We start from the raw sequence: 23,138 nt of genomic DNA, 5'->3' as shown, positions 1-23,138 counted from the left end.
AAGGATGGTTCTCAAACGTATTCTTCTTGACCTCCGCCATGCGCACACGCAAGTTAGCGTGAGCTGAATTCAGCCTAAGAAGTGCTAGGCTAAGGCTTCTAAACTGTTGCAAACCATTCTTGGGGTAAGTTGGTGGCTTTTCGTCTAAAAGGGTCACACAATGTCCCTTGTTCGCGCAGTTTGAGGTATCTAGATTCTCACGTGCCATTCCACGTAAGGAATAAAAAGGATTTTAAAATGCTGCATCAAGGAAATAATGAAGCCAAATCTGCTTTTCCTGGTTTGGAGTAGTTTTTATGCTTTTCAGGGTAGAACACTTAACCCTCATCATCTATTGGGTAAGAAATACTTAGGGGTTGAGTATTATCAGGGAGTTAAAAAATACCAAATAGAATAGTTTAGAAAATAAGTGTTTCTGAGTCTGCATTACCAATTAGAAGAAGGAGCTTTGATTATAAGCAGTCACTTCTGCTTCTTTAGATTTTAAAAAGCACCAGGAGATCATAGCATACACCGCTATCCATTTAGTAGTGCCCCCTGTCCTACTTCTGATTCTTTGGTCACACAGTGACTTTCTGGGCTGTGATCTCTAGATCATTTAGTGCAACTGCCTCTCAGGAAAGGGATGCAAACATCTTCTCCTTGGCCTTAGTCCTGAAATATCTCACAAAACGAATGTTATCAGTTGGCATTTGGTCTTGGGAGTCTGAGAGTTTTGTTACTTCGCAAGGCGTCATTGTTATTAAGACATGAATTGTAGGGGTGGTGGTTCAGCCCCAGGGAGACTCAGTCTGCATAGGGGAGCTGTCCCAGCAGTGCAGAAGCAGAGTGTGTCCGGGGGGTTGGTGGTGGGGGAGCCAGATAGATAGCTGCCTGCCTCCTGGATCCACCCAGATTCTACTGCAACCACACTGCTATTCTTAGGTTCAATGCCAAGGGTATACTATGTCAGTGCAATCAGGGGCTAGATAATGGAAATCAGCATGCTCTCTTTGAGAAAGGTATGGAGACTTGCGAGGTTTTTACTATGCACCTACCATATGACTTCTCTGAGTCTCAACTGCCCATTTTTTTTTAAATGTTTATTTATTTTTGAGACAGAGAGAGACAGAGCATGAACGGGGGAGGAGCAGAGAGAGAGAGAGAGGGAGACACAGAATCTGAAGCAGGCTCCAGGCTCTGAGCTGTCAGCACAGAGCCCAACTTGGGGCTCGAACTCACAGACCATGAGATCACGTGACCTGAGCCGAAGTCGGACGCTTAACCGACTGAGCCACCCAGGCGCCCCTCAACTGCCCATTTAAAAACAGGAATAATAATATACTGTATTAAGGTTAAATGAAATGGCATATTTTACTTTGTAGCCCAGAATATGGAGCATGCTAAGTATTCAAAAAATGTTAGTTCCCTCACTCTCCCTCTCTTTTCCTTACTGTCACCAGCTGGACTTCAAGACCGGATTTTGGCTGCCTAACTGCCTGTACTTACCAAACTTTGTCTCACATTTTTCCTTAAGCTTTTCCTTCCGGTTTATCTCTTAATTCAGGCAAAAGACCCCACAGCACAGCATCCTGTGATGGAAAGCAAAACTACGTCTCAGGCAATAATGACTGTCTGGACAAAGAGTTGGGCAGCCCAGACCACTGGGGTGATGAGATGAGATTGTGCTTAACTCCTGACTCAGTCTGTGCAGATGGACCATGGACTGACCCATGGAGTGACCCATATTTACCTTGTCCTCATTCTAATACTAAAACTAGCCTCCCTGGAACTTCCAGGAGGAATACAAGCCTCATTTACATAACATACAATGTATGAATAGGCATGTTTTCTTAAGGCACTGCAGGACCTTATGCCTGTCTCTACAAATGATGACAAGGACGCCCTTTTAAAATATTCTTTCTAACCCTACATTAAAGGAACCCATCCACCCTTGCTCAAGGAGTCATGGTTTTGGAAGTTATTCCCTACGATCGCCTTATGTGCTGCAAATAAAGTTGCCTCTGTTTGACGACTCACCCGATGCAGTTTCTATCTGTGACTCACCAAGGAGTGAACTCACATTAGTTCGGTTACAATAGAGGGAGGTAAGTTTTGCAGTTCTTGTTAATACAGATTCACTTGCTAAGTAAAATTTTTATTTATTTGAGATCAACTTAGAATATCATTGTTAGGAAAACAGAAACATAGCAAAGTAGAAGAAAAAACACACCACAGTTTATGGTGACGAAAGTGATTTACTTTCCAGGTCAGCAGCACTGGGCAAAGCCTGAGTAATAAATGACCTTGAATAATATTGATTTTACTTAAAGCTGAACTTTAAAACTATTCTTTGTGGTCCCTTCATGATGGTTTTGCCTAAGTAGCACGTGATGGCCATGCGTTCCCTAATTGGCCTTGGATAAGCCAATCTGTTTCAGTCTCATCTACTTCAATACAAATGAAAAAAAAAATCATTTCAATCTGGCGAAGAATAAAGTGTGTCTTTCCCAGAAACAGCTGAAAACCAAATAGAACCAAATAGAACCAAATAGAACCAAATAGAACAGCTGGAACCAAATAGACAAATTTAGAATAAAACCCAAAGCAGCCGAGATGATTCTAAAAATTTAGCTCCTTTCCCTTATGAAGTGCTAACAATGCAAGTGGAGTTTTACACTGTAGGGGTCAAGGGCAGGCTCTCTCAAGATGGGCCACTTTGGCATGAAGATTATTGTGATTTAAAAGCAATCAAATCCCAGCAGATTCAGGAAAAGCTCTTGACCTCCCCGGCCAACTGGCTGCAAGAGAGCTATCAACAGAGATACCTGTTTACCTAAGAAGCTGGTCTATATAATAGGGCAGCTTTTGTTTTCCACACACTTCCTCGCAATGGTCATTTTCCCCTTTGTGTATCCTCCTACCCCTATCCTTAGCTCATACAGCATCATGCTGCCTGTCTTTGGAATTTCCACGTTTGTGTGGATTCCCTGCACCTATACTATTAAATTTGATTTTCTCCTGTTAATCTGTCTCATGTCAATTTGGTTCTAAGTCCAGCTAGGAGTCCAGCTTGAAGGGCACAGGAAATTCTTCCTCCCCAGCACGACTGAAAGCAAATAAATATACAGGGAACCATCTCTCTGTGTTGATATGCGTACCTATTCCTTTTGTGTTTCTACGCAGTGTTCTTTTAAGGAAATATGAAAGCCCATGGCAGATCATAAAATTAACACCGTGAACACATTACCTTGCTCTGTTCTATGGGATCTCAGTGTCCTAAGCTGAATTCAACTTCCTATTTCAATTGGCAGCAAATAAACTACTATCAGACCTTGCACAGTTTTTAATAAATGCATGGACAAAGCACACCACACCATGTATTGAAATAATGCACCATATCAAATGAAATAGAAACCTCAAACTGTTAGTGCCTCTCACTCGTGAAAAGTGAAATCTGTTACTGCAACGCCCCTTTACCCTTATCGCTCCTAGTAGTAGGAATTTCCGGGAATGAGGTACGGGGTGTCATCTTGTGTTCTAGATTATTGAAGTTCCACATTTAAGTGCGGCGCCCTTTTACTGTAAGTGAGCGTCCCTGATGGAGAGTTTTCTTGAATGCACCATGTATGTTTGTGCCTCATGGATTAAAGGAGCCAAATGCCGTCTAACCTCCTCTTAGGGCTCAGTTATTAATGGATACAGGAGGTAAGAAACTCAGACAGGATTCCATTCCCCAGGCCCATGCCGTATTTTCTACTTGAACTTCAAGGTGGTGAGCGACTTGCTAACAGTCACCCAGGTGCGCACTACAGGGGCTCACCCTCAAATCTAGGCTTCCTAATGCCCACTCTCACTGCTCTTTCTCGTACAGGGTAATTCCCAATTATATTGTATTTTGGGTACTTGTCACATCCTTTGCTGTGCACAGTCTTCCCGTAGATTCACCCATGCCTCATTCCCTCACCTACTTCAGGGTTTTTCCTTACCTGTCACCTTTTCAGTAAGGTCCTCACCCGGGGCCCCATCTAAATTTGTAACCCTCTCTCTGCCCCCTAATTGCTTTCACTTTTTCTGATTTTTTTTTCCCCTCTGCAGCGGCTATCACCTGCTGACCTCACATAGGTAGATTCTACTTAATTTTGCTGATCGTCTTTCTCCTCACACGAAGATGTAAACTCTGTGAAGAGAGTTTTCCTGTCTGTTTTGTTCATGACCGCATTCCCGGTGGGAGAACAGTGTCTGATAACCACTAGGTGCTCAGTGAGTGTTTATTAAAGAAATCACTGGTCTGAATGATTGTAACTTCGCAGAAGTTTGATTTCTGAATAAGCCAGGTGTTGTCATGTTAATAACATGGGGGTTTCTGGACTGTTTCCATGTTGGTAGAGAAGGTTAAGAAATTATTTGTTAAAGGAAGCACTCTGGTTTTAAAAAAAGTAGCTGAGTTTTATCCGGTTAACGTATAGCATAGAGTTGATTTCCTTTTGGATGCTATAATAAAATATATGTTGCACTTACAAATATATTTGCATGAAACTATTGAAAGCATTGATGACTGTGGCATCCGTGAAGCTACATTTTGAACTAAAATGATGACCTACTTGTGCAAATCCTCTATAAGTCTACCCAGCAGGTGCACAGAGTTTCAGTCTGTCTCCCCCCAAGTGGCCTTGCTCGTTCAATAGAGAGCTCACGTGACCGCTTTCAAGCTACTTGATGGGAAGTCAACCACAGTGTCTAAGAACCATTTGTAAAAACCCTAGCGGTAGCTGCATAGTTTAAAGAGTTCTCTTCAGCAAGGTACATTAAAGAGCTTCACAACAGAGTTTCAAAGGAGGACGAGTCTTTGACGAATCTGTCTAAAAATAATGAAAAATATAATGAATGCTAAGAAGTTCTTTGCAGCTTTTATCGTAAGGGATAATTGGAAGGAACATAACACTTTAACAGTAAGGAAGTAGGTAAGTAAACTGCTGATTGGAAAATAGTGTTTCAGTTATGACTACGAGACCATAGAGCGCTTTGGAAAATCTTAGGAAATAATAATAAACTCTTTACATATTGGAAACCGCATGTGGTGACTGAGACCATGCAAAAATAGGTGTGGGGACAAACTGGAACATGACATTTTAAGAAATAAGCAAAATGATTTATTGTCTTTATGTTCCCGGGCTTGAAACTTCATATTATAACTAATAAAACAATAAAAAAGAGAAACGTATTGATCATGGAGCAAAAGTGTTAGCAGTTTACCTAAGGTAACTAAGGGGAAGTCAATTCATATGGAAGGCGAGTACTGATATTCTCAGACTAACATTTGAAAGGGATTTCCCAAACTATGTCTTTAAGATTTTCCAGATAATAATAGCTGTATCACTCACACACACAAAGGAATGTTTGGTTACAGAAGATTTTACTCCTATTGGAGATTTATGATACAGCTAAGAATTCAAGGATCCAAAAATTTCTGTAGTAAAATAAACAGTGCAATTATACTTTATTTTTTCCCCAAATTATCTGACCAAGTGCCATTTTTTCCTAGTCATCCTGTGGATAACCTGAGAAAGACCACCATTCTGTAGAGTGCCAGTAGGGAACAGCTACCTTGGTTTTTCTCCAGTGAAGGTTTGAATATAAGGAAAAGTATAAGAAATCAAGAAAAAAAAGAGGTTGAGTCGTTGGGTCCAGGTTGCTTTATTTCTGAAAGTTGTCTGAGGAAGACTGACCTTGTGTCTAATTGCTGGAATCGGGAGGCAAAAAGGCAACTTTCCTCTAAAAATAGAAGCGATGTGGTGCCTGGCTGGCTGAGTTAGTAGAGCATGCAACTCTTGATCTCAGGGTGGTAGGTTTGAGCCCCACATTGGGTGTGTATGTTACTTAAAAAAAATAAAATCTTAAAAAAAATAAAAATAGAAGCAGCCTTGTAAGAGTCTGTCCTTAAAGACCTTGCAGGACTGAGTCCATTCCACAGGCACATGAGCCATTGGGGAGCCATAGTCTTAGGGATTATCGAATGGAGTTAGGAGCAAGTAGGAAAGTTCCAGAACCCGAGTATCCCCATCATACTTTGTACTGCCCATGATTAGAGTGGTATTAATTTTCTTAGGGATTGTTCTCAGGAGCTTGTGAACCCCGTCATCCCTCCCTCCTTTTGCCTCTCTCCCTCTCTTAGTAAGCTTCTTGCTAACAACCATTACGTTCACCTTTGTATCCACAGTGGCTGGAACTGAGTTGGTGTTGAATGAATACCCACTGAATTAACAACAGAAAGAGGGAATGAATGAATGAATGAATGAATGTTCTTGTGCTCTACAGAATGTTGGACCCAATGCACTCAAAACTGATTCCCAGCGTAGCTCTCAAATAAAATAGTCAAAAAATCAACTTTCTCTATTTCCATTAGATTAGAGTGTTTTAGAATAATAGTTTTCAAACTTTCCCTAATTTAAGCTCTGCTTATTAAATTCACATTTATTTTTAATTTTATAATATAGGCTATGGTAAAACATTCACACATTTCAGAAAAAGGTAACTCATCTCCTAATTACCAACAGCTGGAACCTTATAGCTGGAACCTTATAGTTGGGCTAGGAACCTTATAGTTGGTTGCATACATAAGACCACTGTTTTTGAGGTCTATTTTAGGAAGTATGGATTACTTAAAATTGTTTTCAGTAACTATAGAGGATCCCATAAAATGATTATGCTAAAAGCAATTTGCATTGCTATTGATAGACATTCAGGATGTTACCAAGATTTACTATTATGAGAAATGCAGCAATGAACACCCTTGTATCTTAGATTCGATATTCAGAAAGAAAACCGTTTAATCATCAATTTAAAAACTGAAAATTTAAAAATTCGGTTGGCAAACTGTCAACCCAAAGAAATGGCTCACCAAATTTACTTTCCTACCAGCAATGTAGAACATATGCATTTTCAATATTTGTGCCAAAATATTTTTATTACCCAATTTACTTTGTTTCTAATCATTTGGGTGCAAGAATGATATCTTATTTTATACTTCCCAGATTAGTACTGAAGTTTGCCAACTTGCAGGCAGCATTTGTCACTGTATTAATTTTAGCCAATCTTAAAAACAAAACGTCATTGCTATGAATTGTCTAGTCCTGTTAGAAATTATTGTAAGCAAAACTGTACCTTTGAATTATTCACAAACAGACAATGTCTATTCATGGGGCTCCTCAGAAGATCTGTAGTATTACATGTTTTATCATGTTCAGTAGGAGGCTGCAGCTTGCCTTTATAGCCAAGTTGGTCACTTTTCTGGACACACAGTCCTTATTTCAAGAAAACATCACTTCTTCTGCTTTTTTTTTAACGTTTATTTTTGAGAGAGAGAGAGAGAGAGAGAGAGAGAGAGAGAGAGAGAGAGCCAGCGAGCATGAGCAGGGGAGGGGCAGACAGAGAGGGAGACACAGAGTTTGAAGCAGGTTCCAGGCTCCCAGCTGTCAGCACAGAGACCGATGTAGGGCTTGAATTCGTAAACCTCGAGATCCTGACCTGAGCCAAAGCTGGATGCTCAACCACTAAGCCACCCAGGTGCCTCTTTTCTGCTTTCTAAGTGACTCTTCCTTCACTAATATCACCTGATTGTGGACAGATATGTTTATAATTAATTCTGTAGCCTGGGTGGCTAGTGCGGTACATTGCCAACGAATGTAATTGTAATGGGTTTAACAACCTGGTCTTATTTCCCCCCATGCTAAACATTAATTCTGCCATCATTCAAAAAAAAAGAAAAAAAGAAATGACAGAATCTTCTTACGCTGTCAAGCAGCATACTCATGATTACAAGCAGAAAAAGGCTATTGTGATCAAATGGTAAAAAAGTTATCAGTTGAGTTATCTAATAATTATGGTATATAAAAATCTCTCTTTTTTATAAGAAAAACCAAATGGTATAGACAGTACTCGGGTGAAAGAATTACTGGAGACAAAGGCATTAGTTAAGATACTTTAAACACACACACACATACACACACACAGCCTGAACAGTAATCACGTGGTGTTGGATATTTTTTGAACTAATCTTTTTGGAAAATAGGTTATTAAGGTAAGAAAACAATTGCAGAAAGAAACTTATACCTCTTTATTATTCTCAAACCATATTTGTCCTGAACAATTCTATTATTTTTAAAGAAATGGGTTTGCTTCTAAATAAAAGATCATTAACAAGGAGAATACAAATTCCCATTGTAGGGCAACTTAATGCTTAGACTCTAGGGTAGTTTGGTTTCCTTTTTATTTTTTTACCCAAGGAACTTTTCAATTAGTAAGCATAAGAAAACTTACTGTATATCACTCATTATTCATTGATTTGATGAAAATAAATCGGATAATTTCAGATTGAAGAAAATTTGTTTCGCTTAAGGTATTTTTTAGAGAATGGTATTTTACTTCTATTACAACCTGAAATTCTTCCTGTGTCCATCCCTCACAAACGATCTTCCTGAATTTCATAATCATGTGAGAAAAATCCTTCACTGAGAATCAGGAGATTGTATTCATATCTGGGCTGTGACACTAAACATCTGTGTGTCACCAGCATAACTTACAGGATTATTTTTCTGAACTTCTGTGTCTTATTGAGTAAAACAATGACTGACTCCACTGAGAGAGTGAGATACAAACTCAATTTCCTTGACTTGTCTCCCAACATTAACAATTATTTTAGAGATTTCACCCAAAGGTAAATATTTCAAGCATTTCTTGAAGTCCTGAGTTACTTGCAAGATGTGTCCGTGGCTGCAACATTTTAACCACCAGCACAACTATCCACGTATGGGGCACATACATCTCAGTTCACCGAATCCTTCCCTGACCTGTTTCATTTATTTATATTTATGTACTGAAGACCCTACATGCAATCTGTGTCAACTAAAGGCTGGACAAAAATCTATGGAGACTGTATGTTCTCAAAGTCAGAAGGTTGAGGTTCCAAAGGATTTACTGGTGAGACATCAGGAAAAACTCACGCTTACTGTGTCCAGTGTGACTCACCATCTTCAGGTCTCCTTATTCTCTCTCACAGGCACTCAGTTACAGGTTTCTCTGGAAACCTTCCACCTTTTACCTCTGCAAATGCCTCACAGGTCTCTCCAAGCTTTATGTTTTGTGTCTGTTTTGTAGGGGCCTAGGGCAGTCTGCCCCAACATGGGCCACTTTGGCGTGAACATGATTTTGAATTAAAAGTGTACAAAACCCAGCAGATGCAGAAAAGGCTCTCTTCCAGGACCCCAACTGCCTAAGTTTACTTCGGAAAGGAGAACCTGTACCAGGAAGAGAGCTAATAACAGACTCTCCTTTACCTGAGAAACTTACATGCATAATAAGCAACCCTTGTTTTTCAAAACATCTCCTTTCACCTTCCTGCTAATTGCCTTCTCCCTTTGGTATCTTCAGACCCTACCCATCTCCTTAGCTCAAATAAGGTTCATGTTGCCTCGTTGTCTTTGCAATTTCATGTTTGTATGGATTCCTTGTATGTACACCTATTAAATTTGATTTTCTCCTGTTCATCTGTCCCATCAATTTGATTCTAAATCCACCTAGAAGGACCTTAAAGGGAAGGTCTTCCTCTGCAACAACTCAACTATTCTAACCTTACCATCTTTGCATACTCCCCTCTCATTTCTAGATTTTATTCTTTACAATCCTGGTAGACTTGATATTTCAGTAATCTTTCTCTACTAGGCTGCTTTACCAAGAGTAGGGAGTCTGGGCTCTTATCGCTTCATACAGACAGTTGGGGACCAGTTTTGTTCAATTATCCACTCAGCCATGGCTCCTAAAAACCCCAGCCTGTGACAACGCACCAGCTTGTTGCCAAGGACAATCACAGAAGAGGGGGGTGGAGCAGGAGTAACACAATTACTATTGGGCAAGGAAAGTTTGACCTGTTTATGGGATTTATTTTATGAAACTCTCCATTTTACATGAAAGACACAGACACCTACAGAATTAAATAACCTGCTTGGTTTTAAAGACTGACTTTGAATATAGATTAAAAACAAATCTCAACAAGATGCAAAAGGAAAACTTGAGCACTGAGAGCAGGTTAATAGCTTCAAAGCAGGTGAAGAGTCATTAGATAAGTAAAGGACGCGTAGAGTGTGGATAAGAATGAAGGAGGGGGCACCTAACTGGCTCATTCCATTAAGCGATGGACTTCAGCTCAGGTCATGATCTCACAGGTTTGTGAGCTCCAGCCCACATTGTGATATCTACTATCAGCATCAAGCCCCACTTTGGATCCTCTGTCCCCTTCTTTATCTCTGTCCCTCCCCTGCTCCCCACCCCCCCTCTCAAAAATAAACAAACATTTAAGAATGAAGGAGGAAAAACCCAGACTGGGGGCTAAAGAAGTCTTCTCCAGTTGATAACCATGCCTTTGCACCCACCAGAAGAATTTTTAATTTGTATTAAACCTGTAAAATTCTGAACAGTTTTTGTTAGCACTTAAATAAAGCAAAGTGACTTGAAGAAGCTTAGAAGCATAAATTATCAGACAGAAACAGCCTCAGCATATTTAAGATGAAAGCCACCAGAGAGAACAAATACGAAATGTCTTTGGAGTCTATTAATTCCAGCCCCTACTCAAGGAATTTTCGGCATGATCACAGTGTTATATACTTGAATAACACAAATCCAACTATTACTGGTTCCTACCTAGCTACATGACTATATAATATTTTATATTGTCCGATTTTGAAGTATGCTGGCTCTTAGAAACCAGCTTTTAAGTCTCATGTCTCCTAACAGTATTTATTTATTTATTTATTTATTTTAAAATTGTTTTTAATGTTTTATTTATTTTTGACACAGAGAGAGAGAGACAGAGCATGAGCGGGGGAGGGTCAGAGAGAGAGGGAGACACAGAATCCGAAGCAGGCTCCAGGCTCTGAGCCATCAGCACAGAGCCCGATGCGGGGCTCGAACTCACAGACTGCGAGATCATGACCTGAGCCAAAGTCGGACGCTCAACCGACTGAGCCACCCAGGCGCCCCTCTCCTAACAGTATTTATAAGTCCACCATTATTTTCCATTTATCTTCATATTGTGCCTATCTCACTTACTTAGGGTATTCTTTCTTAAATACACCATATAAACAAATACTTATTCTTGGTATGTTAGGGTAGGCAGTTAGTTAGGTTTTAACAGTGTGCCTGGAGGCCAGGGGGAGTCACAGCTATTCTGGGAAAGCCAGAGACCTGTCCTGGCAACACTTTTAAAATAAAGCCATGAGAAGCCCGGTCAAACCCGGCCAGACCAAGACAAAGGCTGAAAACCCCTGACCCAGTAAGGGAAAAAAGGCACAAAACTCTGCTCCCAAAGAAATCCCCTCCCCAGCTAACAATTATTCCACCACCTAGTTAACAACCATCAATAACAGAGACCCACCCCCTGGGATAGGCAGCTGTCAGTTGAGCTCCCCTGCGCCCACATCCCCAGAGAGTACTTTCACTTTAATAAACTTTCCTACTTGTACCCCTGGGCTCTTGTGTCTCCTCTGTCCTTGAATTCTGTCCCGCAACAAGACGGACAGCCTCCAGTGATATCCCAAGGACCAACGGGTGGAGACCCCAGGCAGGGCCCAGAGGTCTCCCCAGGCCACCTGGCAACAAATGTTGTACTTACAATTCCCAAAATGTAATTAGAATATTTCTGTTATCTACACAAATTTCCACTTAGCTGTCTTACTCCGCTGAATTAAAATGTACTTTCTTCGCAATTACAGAGAAAAGAATACCTATTACATTACAGGTTTATTAAGGATCTGAGTCAGTGGTAAAGTTACTGAAATGCCATTAAGTGAAGGCACATAAGTCAGAGGCTGTGTTCTGGGCATATTTTATATGACATTGATGAAAAAAGGTGATTGAAAAAAAACCTCAGGGATGGAAAGACACAAAAATTGGTCTTTTCTTAGATGAGGGGAGATCATGTACCTCCATTCAACCTCACCAGGTTGTAGGCTTTAGGAATGTTCCTGAAATAAATCTGTAGAGCTGGGAACAACAGGAAATTGCCACTTAGACACTTCAAAAGCTTTCATGCTGCCACAGAGCCACTTACTTGATACTGGATCGGTTGCTAATGGTTTCTGCCTAAGGCTTTGATTTTCTTTGTCTTTGTCTCCAAGGGATCACCTCTTTCCCAATCGATTACAGGATTACAGTCCGCTAGCTAATCTGATTCTAAAATGCAGCACTCAGTTCCGTTCTGTTTTGAAAATTCTTAAGTACACGGTCAGTTTAATTTCGGTGACAACCGATCCAATATTTGCAATAGTTTTTACAACTCATGTCCACCTCTTTGACAAATATTACCTGGGAAACCTAAAGGTATTATAAATATGCCATCTGGGAAAGGTTATGGTTTATTTATTTATTTTTTTAGTTATAGAAAAAGAGGCCACATACCTTAAAGCTAGTAACTTTCTTTGACAGCTTTAATGTTTTTTTATAAAGTAAATTAGATCCCATTGTACAAACGGAGTCCTTGATATGAGGCAATGCTAGAAGGAACACAACTGGTTATCAACTTAGGCATCTTTTAAGAGCAGATGTGTGAAAACCCAAAGCAGGTGTGCAAACAAGAAAATTGATCTTGGTGCAAAAACACTGCACTTGGAATTGTAGTAGCTGGGACAGATCCTGAGGAGCATTTAACTCAGCTTCCTCCTTTGCAAATGAACAAACTACCAGGAGTCCTAACATGATACACAGAGAACAAAATTTGCTACAGTGGCCTCTCCCTCGAATCTTATAGCTCATTTAACTTGAGTAGAATATTTCTCATTCCCACATCGGTATTTCTTCCTCAAGAACCCTTGGAAACGACAGGGATGCCACCTCATAGATCCTTTACTCCCCCCCTCCCTGCCTCCCCCAAATGTGATTATTAGCGTCACGGTGCATCTTTGTTCCAAGTACTTTTTCAAGAGAAATTTCAGATTGCCACATTGCCACAAAGAGTGTGTTTATCTTGTTTACTCTCTCAATATAGATTACACATTTAAAACCCCAGCTGGGTACCATTCATCCCATTATGATTTAAAATTCCATTCAGGAATGAAGTGGAAGAAAAGAGGGAGTTACAAATTTCTTATGCTTAAGAAGAATGAGAAAGGAGAAAACAGTATCGGAATGAAACTCAGTTCCAAAATATATAAAGCTCAATATAAGTAGTCATTAAAACAAAAGTGGCATTATTTCTCTTCAATATATTCTACCCTACAAACTCTAGTAACATTTTCTTTGTTAATAGGGGCAAATGGGAATGAAATTGCTTTTGGGTGGTGAATTCCTTCGAGAATTCCATACACTGTAATTGTGATTTCTGTCAGTTCATTAGTAACAGATTCTATATAGTACAGTCCCACACACTCTCCTTGTTTATTTAATTGTGAGAACTGATCACTGGCTGGCACTAAAATACTAGAAGGCAAAATTGTACCTGAGGAGAGAGAAGGAAGAGTGGAGAAAAGAGGCAGTAAGTTATCTCAGTTGTGAAATACAGTATCCAACATGTCAGAGGGATATGAAACGTTTTAGGCTCAATTTGGCAAGCATATCGCTCCACTTGTGGCTACGGACATTTTAAAACATATGTTTAATATGGATATATGGATACAGCGTCCACGCTAAGAATAATGGCCAGCATTGTTTCAATTAATATACAGAACCAATGAGTCCAACTGTCATTTGTATGTAGTACATGAAGACTTCCCTTTACAACTTCTGAGACTTGGTTAAAGCCACATGAGTTGATACATACTGTATCAATATACCAAAGCAGAACATGACTTTTGGAAAGATAGAAGCTCATCCCTTATCCAATTTTTCCTTTTCTTCTGAGTTGAGCCATGCCTTCCCTCTCTCTTTTTGAAGGCTGTTTAGCAAAAATAAGGTTCAACAGAGCTCTGAAACTTTGGACAGAGCTTCTCAGATGCAGAGAAGATAGACTGAATTTACCCTTTAACTGGAAAGGCAGAAGCATGGCTATGATATCCATAAAGTGTCTTTTGACAGTCTTTGAATGTGGAATTTGCCATTGTGATAAGTCTAGATGCACAATCAAGCAACACAAGCATAATTCCCTATTGCTCTAAAGAATGATTCCTTAATTCTAGATACCATAATTATAAAGAAGCAGATCGGGGCGAGAGACTTGATAAGAAATTTCAATGAGCATTACATTTAATAATTTAAGATAATTTAAACACGTATTAACTCCAATTTATGATGCATACTCATTCGGTTGACTTTGGCTGCTACCTCACACATTGATGGAAACATCTCATATATGGTGCTGAAGGATAGGGAACCTGCAGCGTGCTTCTTGGGGTAATGATCAAGGACTTGCTTTATCTCTGTCCTGTAATGTCATTTGGTTTACATTTGGCTGTGCTCAGTCGTCTTTGAGTTCCTGAACACGTACAGGCTTACTCCATTCCCTTTGGAAGGTAGTTTGGCCATGGTTCAATACCACGTTGCCCTACTTGAGCCCCAAATATATACATGTTTATCACCTGGCCTTCTGGTCACTCAAACACTTGTGATATTTTTAAGTGCTGATTTTGGGCCATCTTCTTTCATCTAGTGTTGGTAACTTTTAGTAACTGCCTTTAATACGCAGTCACATAAACTTTAAGGCATATGTATGGGCCTTTGGCCTACATTGCTTATGAATAATTCATATTTCACAGCCAATAGCAGAAACTTATAAGAGAGGATAACAGAAGAGGAAAAGAAAGCTTGTAGATAGTCTTGTTTTAATTTTTAGCTCCCTTCATTTCAAATCTTCTTTCTTATTAAGTAGTTTTGTTTAATCTTTTCACCTTCTCATTCTCTTTAATAAACTGTAAAATTGACAAAAAGGGAGAATGAAAAGAGAGAAAAGGAATAGTTAAGAGTCTCCCTAGTCCACAAATAGTAACTAATATTGACTGAATAATCAAGACACACATAGAAAATATTTTCAGAATGTTTCATGGCTTATTTTTCCACTTGATAATTCATTTTTCTTTCCTCTTTTGCCTTCCCACCATCGAAGCTCATTATTTGGTACTGCAAGCATGGGTGAGTCTTTTAACTACTTAGAGTACAACTTTGCAAGTAGAACGTGGTCACAGTAATAACACAAATTACTTATTTGTTGAGAGAGTTAAACAATATACGAAAGAGGCAATGACAAAAAAATAGGAACCGATATTTTAACTATTTTATATTTTAACCAATATATTGACATTTTTTTTATGCATTTGACATTTCAATCTTTAGAATTAAGAGAATTGTAAGTGAAAGCTCTTTGTACGGTGTTGCAAACATTAATTGTAATTATTATTGAAGATGGACTACTTTTGAGTCAGTGCTGTAAGTTCATGTGTTGAGAACATAATAAAAATTTGGAAAAATGTCTCTTTTCATCTTAGCTCCTTTCCACTGAATTAGAGAAGAGCTTTGTGTTTAAGGACTCTCCGTTGGGGCAAGTGAGTGCCTATAACTGTTTTCTTTTTTTCTTTTAGAGAGAGAGGAGAGAGCATGAAAGCAGGGAAGAGGGCTAGGAGGGGGAGAGAGAGAGACTCAGAAGCAGGCTCCACACTCAGTGCAGAGACCCTGGGATCATAACCTGAGCCGAAATCAAGAGTCAGTTGCTCAACCAACTGAGCAACCCAGGTGCCTCTATAACTGTTTTCTAAAGATATTTTTGAATAATATGCCTTTCAAAACAACTACAGCATAGTGGTAATAGTTCAGATGCTCTGGGTTCAAACTGCAAGGCTACGATTAGCCAGCCGTGCGACCTTGAGCAAGTTCCTTATCCTCTGTGTGCCTCAGTTTCCTCATCTATCAATCGTTGGTAGTAATATACTGTTACTGTGAGCATTAAATAAGGTAGTATATATAAAGAGCCTAGATCGGTGTGCTAGTGAACCCTCATTAAATATTGGCTATTATTTTTAAAAAAATTTTTTAACGTTTATTTATTTTTGAGACAGAGAGAGACAGAGCATGAACAGGGGAGGGGCAGAGAGAGAGGGAGACACAGAATCCGAAACAGGATCTAAGCCCTGAGCTGTCAGCACAGAGCCCGACGCGGGGCTGGAACTCACGGACCATGAGATCATGACCTGAGCCGAAGTTGGACGCCCAACCGACTGAGCCACCCAGGCGCCCCAAATATTGGCTATTGTAAGTGTAGTCATTATAATGTGAAGTTGCATTTTATATATGGTCAAGTAATCTTCAACAAAGGTGCTAAGAACACGAAATGGGGAAAGGATAGCCTCTTCAACAAATGGTGCTGGGAAAAGTGGATATCCATATATAACAGTATATAATCGGACCCTTTTCTTATACCATTCACAAAAATCAACTCAAAATGCATGCAAGACTTAAACGTGAGACCCAAAACTCTAAAACTCTTAGAAGAAAACAGGGTTGGAGGGGAGAAGCTTCATGTTTTAGCAATGACTTCATGGATATGACATCCAGAGCACAAAAAACAAAGACAAAATCAAGTGGTCCTGCATCAATCTAAAAAGCTTCTGCACAGGATGGGTGCCTGGGTGGCTCAGTCTGTTAAGTGGCCAGCTTCGGCTGAGATCATGGTCTCATCGTTAGTGCGTTTGAGCCCCACGTTGGGCTCTGTGCTGACAGCTAGGAGCCTGCTTCAGATTCTGCGCCTCCCTCTCTCTCTGCCCCTCCCCTGCTCACACTCTGTCTCTGTCTCTTAAAAATAAATAAACATTAAAAAAAAAAACCACAAAAAGCTTCTGCCCAGGAAAGAAATAACCATCAGAGTGAAAAGGCATCCTATAGAACGGAAGAAAATATTTGCAACCACGGACCTGATTAGGTGTTCATCTCCAAAATATGTAAGGAACTCATAAGACTCAGTAATAACAATAAACCCCCTAATAACCCAATTAAAAATGGGATAAGGAATTGAATAGACATTTCTCCAAAGATGACACACAAATGGCCAACAGGTGTGTGTGTGTGTGTGTGTGTGTGTGTGTGTGTGTATGGGCACCATGACTAATGGTCATTCAAAACCACAATGAAATGACACCTCACACCTGTCAAAATGGATAGCATAAAAAAGAGAAGTACTGGCGAGGATGTGGAGAAAGGGAACCCTTTGCACTGTTGGTAGAAACGTAAATGTGTGCGGCCACCATGCAAGACAGTACGGAAGTTCCTCAAAAATTTAAAAACGGAACTACCATGGCACCTCCGCCAGTTAAGCATCCGACTCTTGATTTTGGCTCAGGTCGTGATCTCACAGTTCGTGAGATCGAGCCCTGCATGGGGCTCTATGCTGACAGTGTTGAGCCTGCTTGGGATTCTCTCCCCGCTCTTCCCCAACTCACACAAACGCTTTCTCTCTCTCAAAATAAACAAACATTAAAAAAAAAAAAAAAATGGAACTACCATATGATCCGGCATCTCACTTCTGGGTATATATATCCCAAAGAATTGACATCAGGGTCTTAAAGAGATACAAGCCCTCCATGTTCACTGCAGCACTATTTACAATAGCCAATATGTAAAAACAACCTAAATGCCTATTGACAGATAAGTGAATAAAGAAAATGAGGTATACACACTGAAGTACTAGTCAGCCTTACAAGAGAAGGAAATGTCATAGGCGACAACACGGATGAACCTTGAGGCTACTATGCTAAGTGAAATAAGTCAGACACAGAAAGAAAAGTACCAGACTGCATGATTCTGGTTAAATGAGGTACCTAAATAGTCAAATGCATAAAGCCAAAGGACTGGAATGGTGGTTACCAGGGCCTGAGGAGGGAGAAAGGAGGAATTCTTAATCAAGAGGCACACAGTTTCAGTTAAGATGAGTAAGTTCTAGAGATCTGCTGTATAACATTGTAAGAATCGGAAACAACAATATACTGTACATTTACAATTTGTTAAGAGGATAGATTTCACATTAAATGTTCCAACACAATGAGATTTTAAGCAGATAAAGTTGGATTTTATTGTTAAAAGTATATACTGTATAAAATATAAATGGATTTTTACCCAGCTTAGTGAATAGCTTTTTTTTTCTATGCAATTCTCAAAACATTTTCTCCATAATAAGATCTAGGAATCCATTCAAGAGCAGAGAGATTTCTATCTGCACGAAAGTGAAGAAAGAGAAAAAAAAGGAAATACCCCATTTTCACAATAGGGTGAAAAGTACCAAGTGAGGGTCTAAGTACCGCTTCTTTTCTCGTTTGTCCCTCTCACACATACCCTGACATGTCATCAAAACTTTCGGTGACTTGACGGATTTCAGCCAAGATGTTCCAGAGTAAATTGTGCTCACCAGCAGCCTGTTTGGGAGATGAAGGTCAAGAAGAAATGCCTATTATCTGAGAAGCCAACACATGAATGTGGCAGTGTGCTAGAGCACAGAAATGAAAACTTGGATGGGTGTCGTGTCGCAACACTTATATTCCTTTTAGGCAAGATTTAACATGATAAAGAGATACTCCATTTCCTGAATCAAGGGGCAGCTTTCTTATTGTGGCTCAAAGCACCCACACATGTTTGACATCGAGTGACCTGCCATGGGTCTGCTACCATGAGACCTGATGTTAAAAGTGTGATAGTCCTTTCCTTTTTTTTTTTTTTTAATGTTTATTTATTTTTGAGAGAGAGAGAGAGAGAGGGCAAGCCAGCGTAAGAGCCAGCAGGGGAGAGGCAGAGAGAGACACACAGAATCCAAAGCAGCCTCTAGGCTCTGAACAGTCAGCACAGAGCCCGATGTGGGGCTTGAACCCATGAACTGCAAGATCAAGACCTGAGCCAAAGTTGGATGGTCAACTGACTGAGCTACCCAGGTGTCCCAACAGTGCAATAGTTTTAATCCTCAGAGTGGGACCCGTTCACTTACTGGATCAAACCACATGTCTAACTGTATGGTACAGAAGCCCAGGGAGGAACTTTTGAAGGAATGCCCAAATAAGACACAGGGCCTGTGTTTCCATGGCTCTCGGTGCATAACTGACAAGCTGCAGGGTGAAACAACAGTAGTAGTTAGAATAGAGCAAATGCAGCACCCAAAAGGTTTCTCCAATTTTATAGAAATCTGGCTTTATAATCAAATTAGGGAGAAGATGTCAGGGTCAAATATTTGACTTCCCTGTAGTTTGTTGATTCAAGGACTCATTTTAAGGAGGTACATGGAGTCATCCCATGGGCTTTAAGATATTTATCCACATTCAGCATCATCATAACGTTACACTATATTTACTAATCCACTGTCATCTTAAGGATGAAAGATAATTCTTCTATATACGGTTTGTCATATCAGTCCTTAGAATGCTTTGTATAGATGAAGAACACGTGTGGGAAATAGACCTCTTTTCTAAGGCCACAGGTATCGAGGTCAAATTGTTAAAAGATTGACAAGCATTCTTGACGTCAAAATGTGGGATCTCTATGGAATCCTGTGCCACGGTGTCTTTTTATCTAATGATCCGTGTTTAGTTTGAGCAATATCCTATTTCTAACTTGAAACGTTTTTCTGTGTCTGTATAGATACCCCTCACCCCCCCTGCAAAAAACACTAGATTACCATAGCTATTATGACAAAACAAGTAAAGAATAAGGATGGGGCTCTACTGACCTTTCAATCTTGCAACCTTCCTTTCTTTAAATCCCACCCTTTCACCTTGACCATTGCAAAGGAGAATCCACTAATTCTACTGTCATGTGGTTCTATATATGGCAACAATTTTCCCCCCCTGGGGGGCCTCCTACAAAGGATGGTGACCAACTGCTCTTCACCTCTATTAGGGATTTAAAACATAAATTCTCAACGTATTAGTTTCTGCGCAGCAAAGGAAACAACCAACAAAACTAAAAGGCAACCAACGGAATGGAAACGATATTTGCAAATGACATATCGGACAAAGGGCTAGTATCCAAAATCTATAAAGAGCTCACCAAACTCCACACCTGAAAAACAAATAACCCAGTGAAGAAATGGGCAGAAAACATGAATAGACACTTCTCTAAAGAAGACATCCGGATGGCCAACAGGCACATGAAAAGATGTTCAACGTCGCTCCTTATCAGGGAAATACAAATCAAAACCACACTCAGATATCACCTCACGCCAGTCAGAGTGGCCAAAATGAACAAATCAGGAGACTATACATGCTGGAGATGATGTGGAGAAACGGGAACCCTCTTGCACTGTTGGTGGGAATGCAAATTGGTGCAGCCGCTCTGGAAAACAGTGTGGAGGTTCCTCAGAAAATTAAAAATAGACCTACCCTATGACCCAGCAATAGCACTGCTAGGAATTTACCCAAGGGATACAGGAGTACTGATGCATAGGGGCACTTGTACCCCAATGTTTATAGCAGCACTCTCAACAATAGCCAAATTATGGAAAGACCCTAAATGTCCATCAACTCATGAATGGATAAAGAAATTGTGGTTTATATACACAATGGAATACTACGTGGCAATGAGAAAAAATGAAATACGGCCTTTTGTAGCAACGTGGATGGAACTGAGAGTGTGATGCTAAGTGAAATAAGCCATACAGAGAAAGACAGATACCATATGGTTTCACTCTTATGTGGATCCTGAGAAACGTAACAGAAACCCATGGGGGAGGGGAAGGAAAAAAAAAAAAAAGAGGTTAGAGTGGGAGAGAGCCAAAGCATAAGAGACTGTTAAAAACTGCGAACAAACTGAGGGTTGATGGGGGGTGGGAGGGAGGGGAGGGTGGGTGATGGGTATTGAGGAGGGCACCTTTTGGGATGAGCACTGGGTGTTGTATGGAAACCAATTTGACAATAAATTTCATATATTAAAAAAAAATTCTCAACGTATTAAAGGGTACTTAAGTACAAAGAGGTCGACAACAGAGGGTATGAAATCTTATTTTGTAAATCCCTTTTAACAAAAAATATTGGGAATACCAGCTTGCTCTGTGACCTTGAGTCGAGGTGTCAAATAGCATAAACAACAAGGTGAGCTAATTTTTATGGAAAATAGTATATTTCATTCCATTGTGTCATATAAATATCTTGGTAAGACCTCTATTTCTAGCAACCATATGTCTCTATAAAGAAGAGGAATAGAGAAAATAACTATTCCTATGTGAGTTGTTTTATTTTTTTATTTTTTTATTTAAAAATTTTTTTTTAAGGTTTATTTATTTTTGAGACAGAGAGAGACAGAGCATGAACAGGGGAGGGGCAGAGAGAGAGGGAGACACAGAATCTGAAACAGGCTGCAGGCTCTGAGCGGTCAGCACAGAGCCCGACGCGGGGCATGAACTCACGGACCGCGAGATCATGACCTGAGCCAAAGTCGGACGCTTAACTGACCAAGCCACCCAGGCGCCCCGTGAGTTGTTTTTTTTAACCAGATTTGTCATCCTTCTCTGGTAGTAGAGTGAACAGTTTTGGATTAGTGAATTTCATAATGTACTATTGTAATCATTCAGGTCACTTGGGAAGTTTGCAAAAATCAAATGCCTTAAAAGTCCTAGTTAAGGTGAGTAACATTCTCTTTTTCATTCCCCATAAAATGTAACTTACTTTATATCCGTGGCTTAATAAGACACTTCAAACTCTTCCAAATTCCCTGTTAATGTTGTATTGCATGATACTTGCTGAACATTTTTAAAGTTTTTATCTGCAAGGCTAGAATTCACAGGCAGTTTGTCACCAAGATGAAGACCGCCTTCAGAGAGCTGTATTAACAAGAGTTCTGTGGTAGGCACGATTCTAAAGATGGCTCCCAGGTTCCTGGGTTATTCAATCAAACACCAACATAGCTGCTGCTATGAAGGAATTTGGCAGTTGTAATTGAAGTCCCCACTACGGTGACCTTAATGTGCATTATCATCTAAGCCTGATCTACTCATTGGGTCTTTTAAAAGGCAGAAGGGGAAGCCGGGGGGATGGGATGCACAAGCGAGATCCTGCCTGCCATCCTTAGCTTTGAGATGGAGGGGGCCATGAGCCAAGGAACGTGGATGTCCTCTAGAAGCCAGCAACAGCCCCAGCCAACAGCTAGCGAGGAAGCGGAAACTTCAGTCCTATTAACTATAGGGAACCAAATTATGCTAACGATCTGAAGGAGCTTGGAATCAGATTTTGTTCCAGTGCATCCAGAGATACAAGCCTGGGCTAGATAACACCTTAATATCATTTTAACATTAACTCTGTGGTACCAAAGGCAGAGAACCCAGCCAAGCCTGTCTGGACTTCTATGAAACTTGAATAACTGGATGTTATTTTAAGCCACTAAGTTTATGGTAATTTGTTATACCATGATAAAAAAAACTAATACAGGTTCTGACACCCCTATGATTATTCGTTAATTTATTTTTAAAATATGGTTTAAAGCAACAATGTAAAACAGTTGTTTTAATTTTAAGTAGCTGTGGGATTAAACCATCTCAATTTTCCCCCAAAAGATCATCCTATTGATGAAAACATATATCCTAAAATATTCAAAATTTATAGATGATTAACACTTCATAGCAGAACACAGAATCATTTTTCTCTTCTAAAGGATTTATTCATAACATTTGAAATCATTTCATACAAAATATATTTTATATTCTATTCTCATGGATATCTATATCTATAGATGTATCCATCCAAAATTTAGACTTTAACTTTTCTCCTGATGTTTTGTCTTTGGAGCAGAGGGAAGATACAGGTCTCCTCATACGATTTTCATTGCTTTAGTAATATGTGCATATATTTAATTGCTATTGGAAATATTTACTATAGATATAATTTCTATACCAGTGTAGGCAATACAATCAAACTCAATTAAAGAAAAGCATTTGCACAGTCACTCTGGCTGGACCTTATGCAAATATGGAAAATGACAAACCTGAAATTAATCACCAAATGTCTGACATTAAAACAGAAATTTGTCAAGGCAGAAATGTATGAGTCATAACAGTATCTAGTTCCATGGTTCTTGGGCAGATCCTCTTCTGTGTTCTGATGAAACTGGCATTTTTTGATATTAAAATCCTCCAACAGACCGTATCTTATATTTAGCTCAGCCATGTAAAATCCCCAGGTGGAGAATATACTCTATGGGGAAGATTTCAAAAGACTCATCAG

At 39.7% G+C, this 23,138-nt stretch overlaps 1 protein-coding gene across 8 annotated transcripts in view; it reads right to left on the bottom strand.

Annotated features, from left to right (window-relative positions):
• The window catches only part of DLGAP1 (DLG associated protein 1), an 893,154-nt gene that overhangs the window by 498,042 nt on the left and 371,974 nt on the right, over positions 1-23,138 (bottom strand). The window lies entirely within an intron of this gene.

Source organism: Panthera pardus, unplaced genomic scaffold (genome assembly GCF_024362965.1).
Source record: "Panthera pardus isolate Hobbes unplaced genomic scaffold, ASM2436296v1 HiC_scaffold_15, whole genome shotgun sequence".
NCBI classification, from domain to species: domain Eukaryota; kingdom Metazoa; phylum Chordata; class Mammalia; order Carnivora; family Felidae; genus Panthera; species Panthera pardus.
The sequence above is the reverse complement of the archived record's forward strand: the minus strand, read 5'-3'. Positions and strand labels throughout refer to the sequence as shown.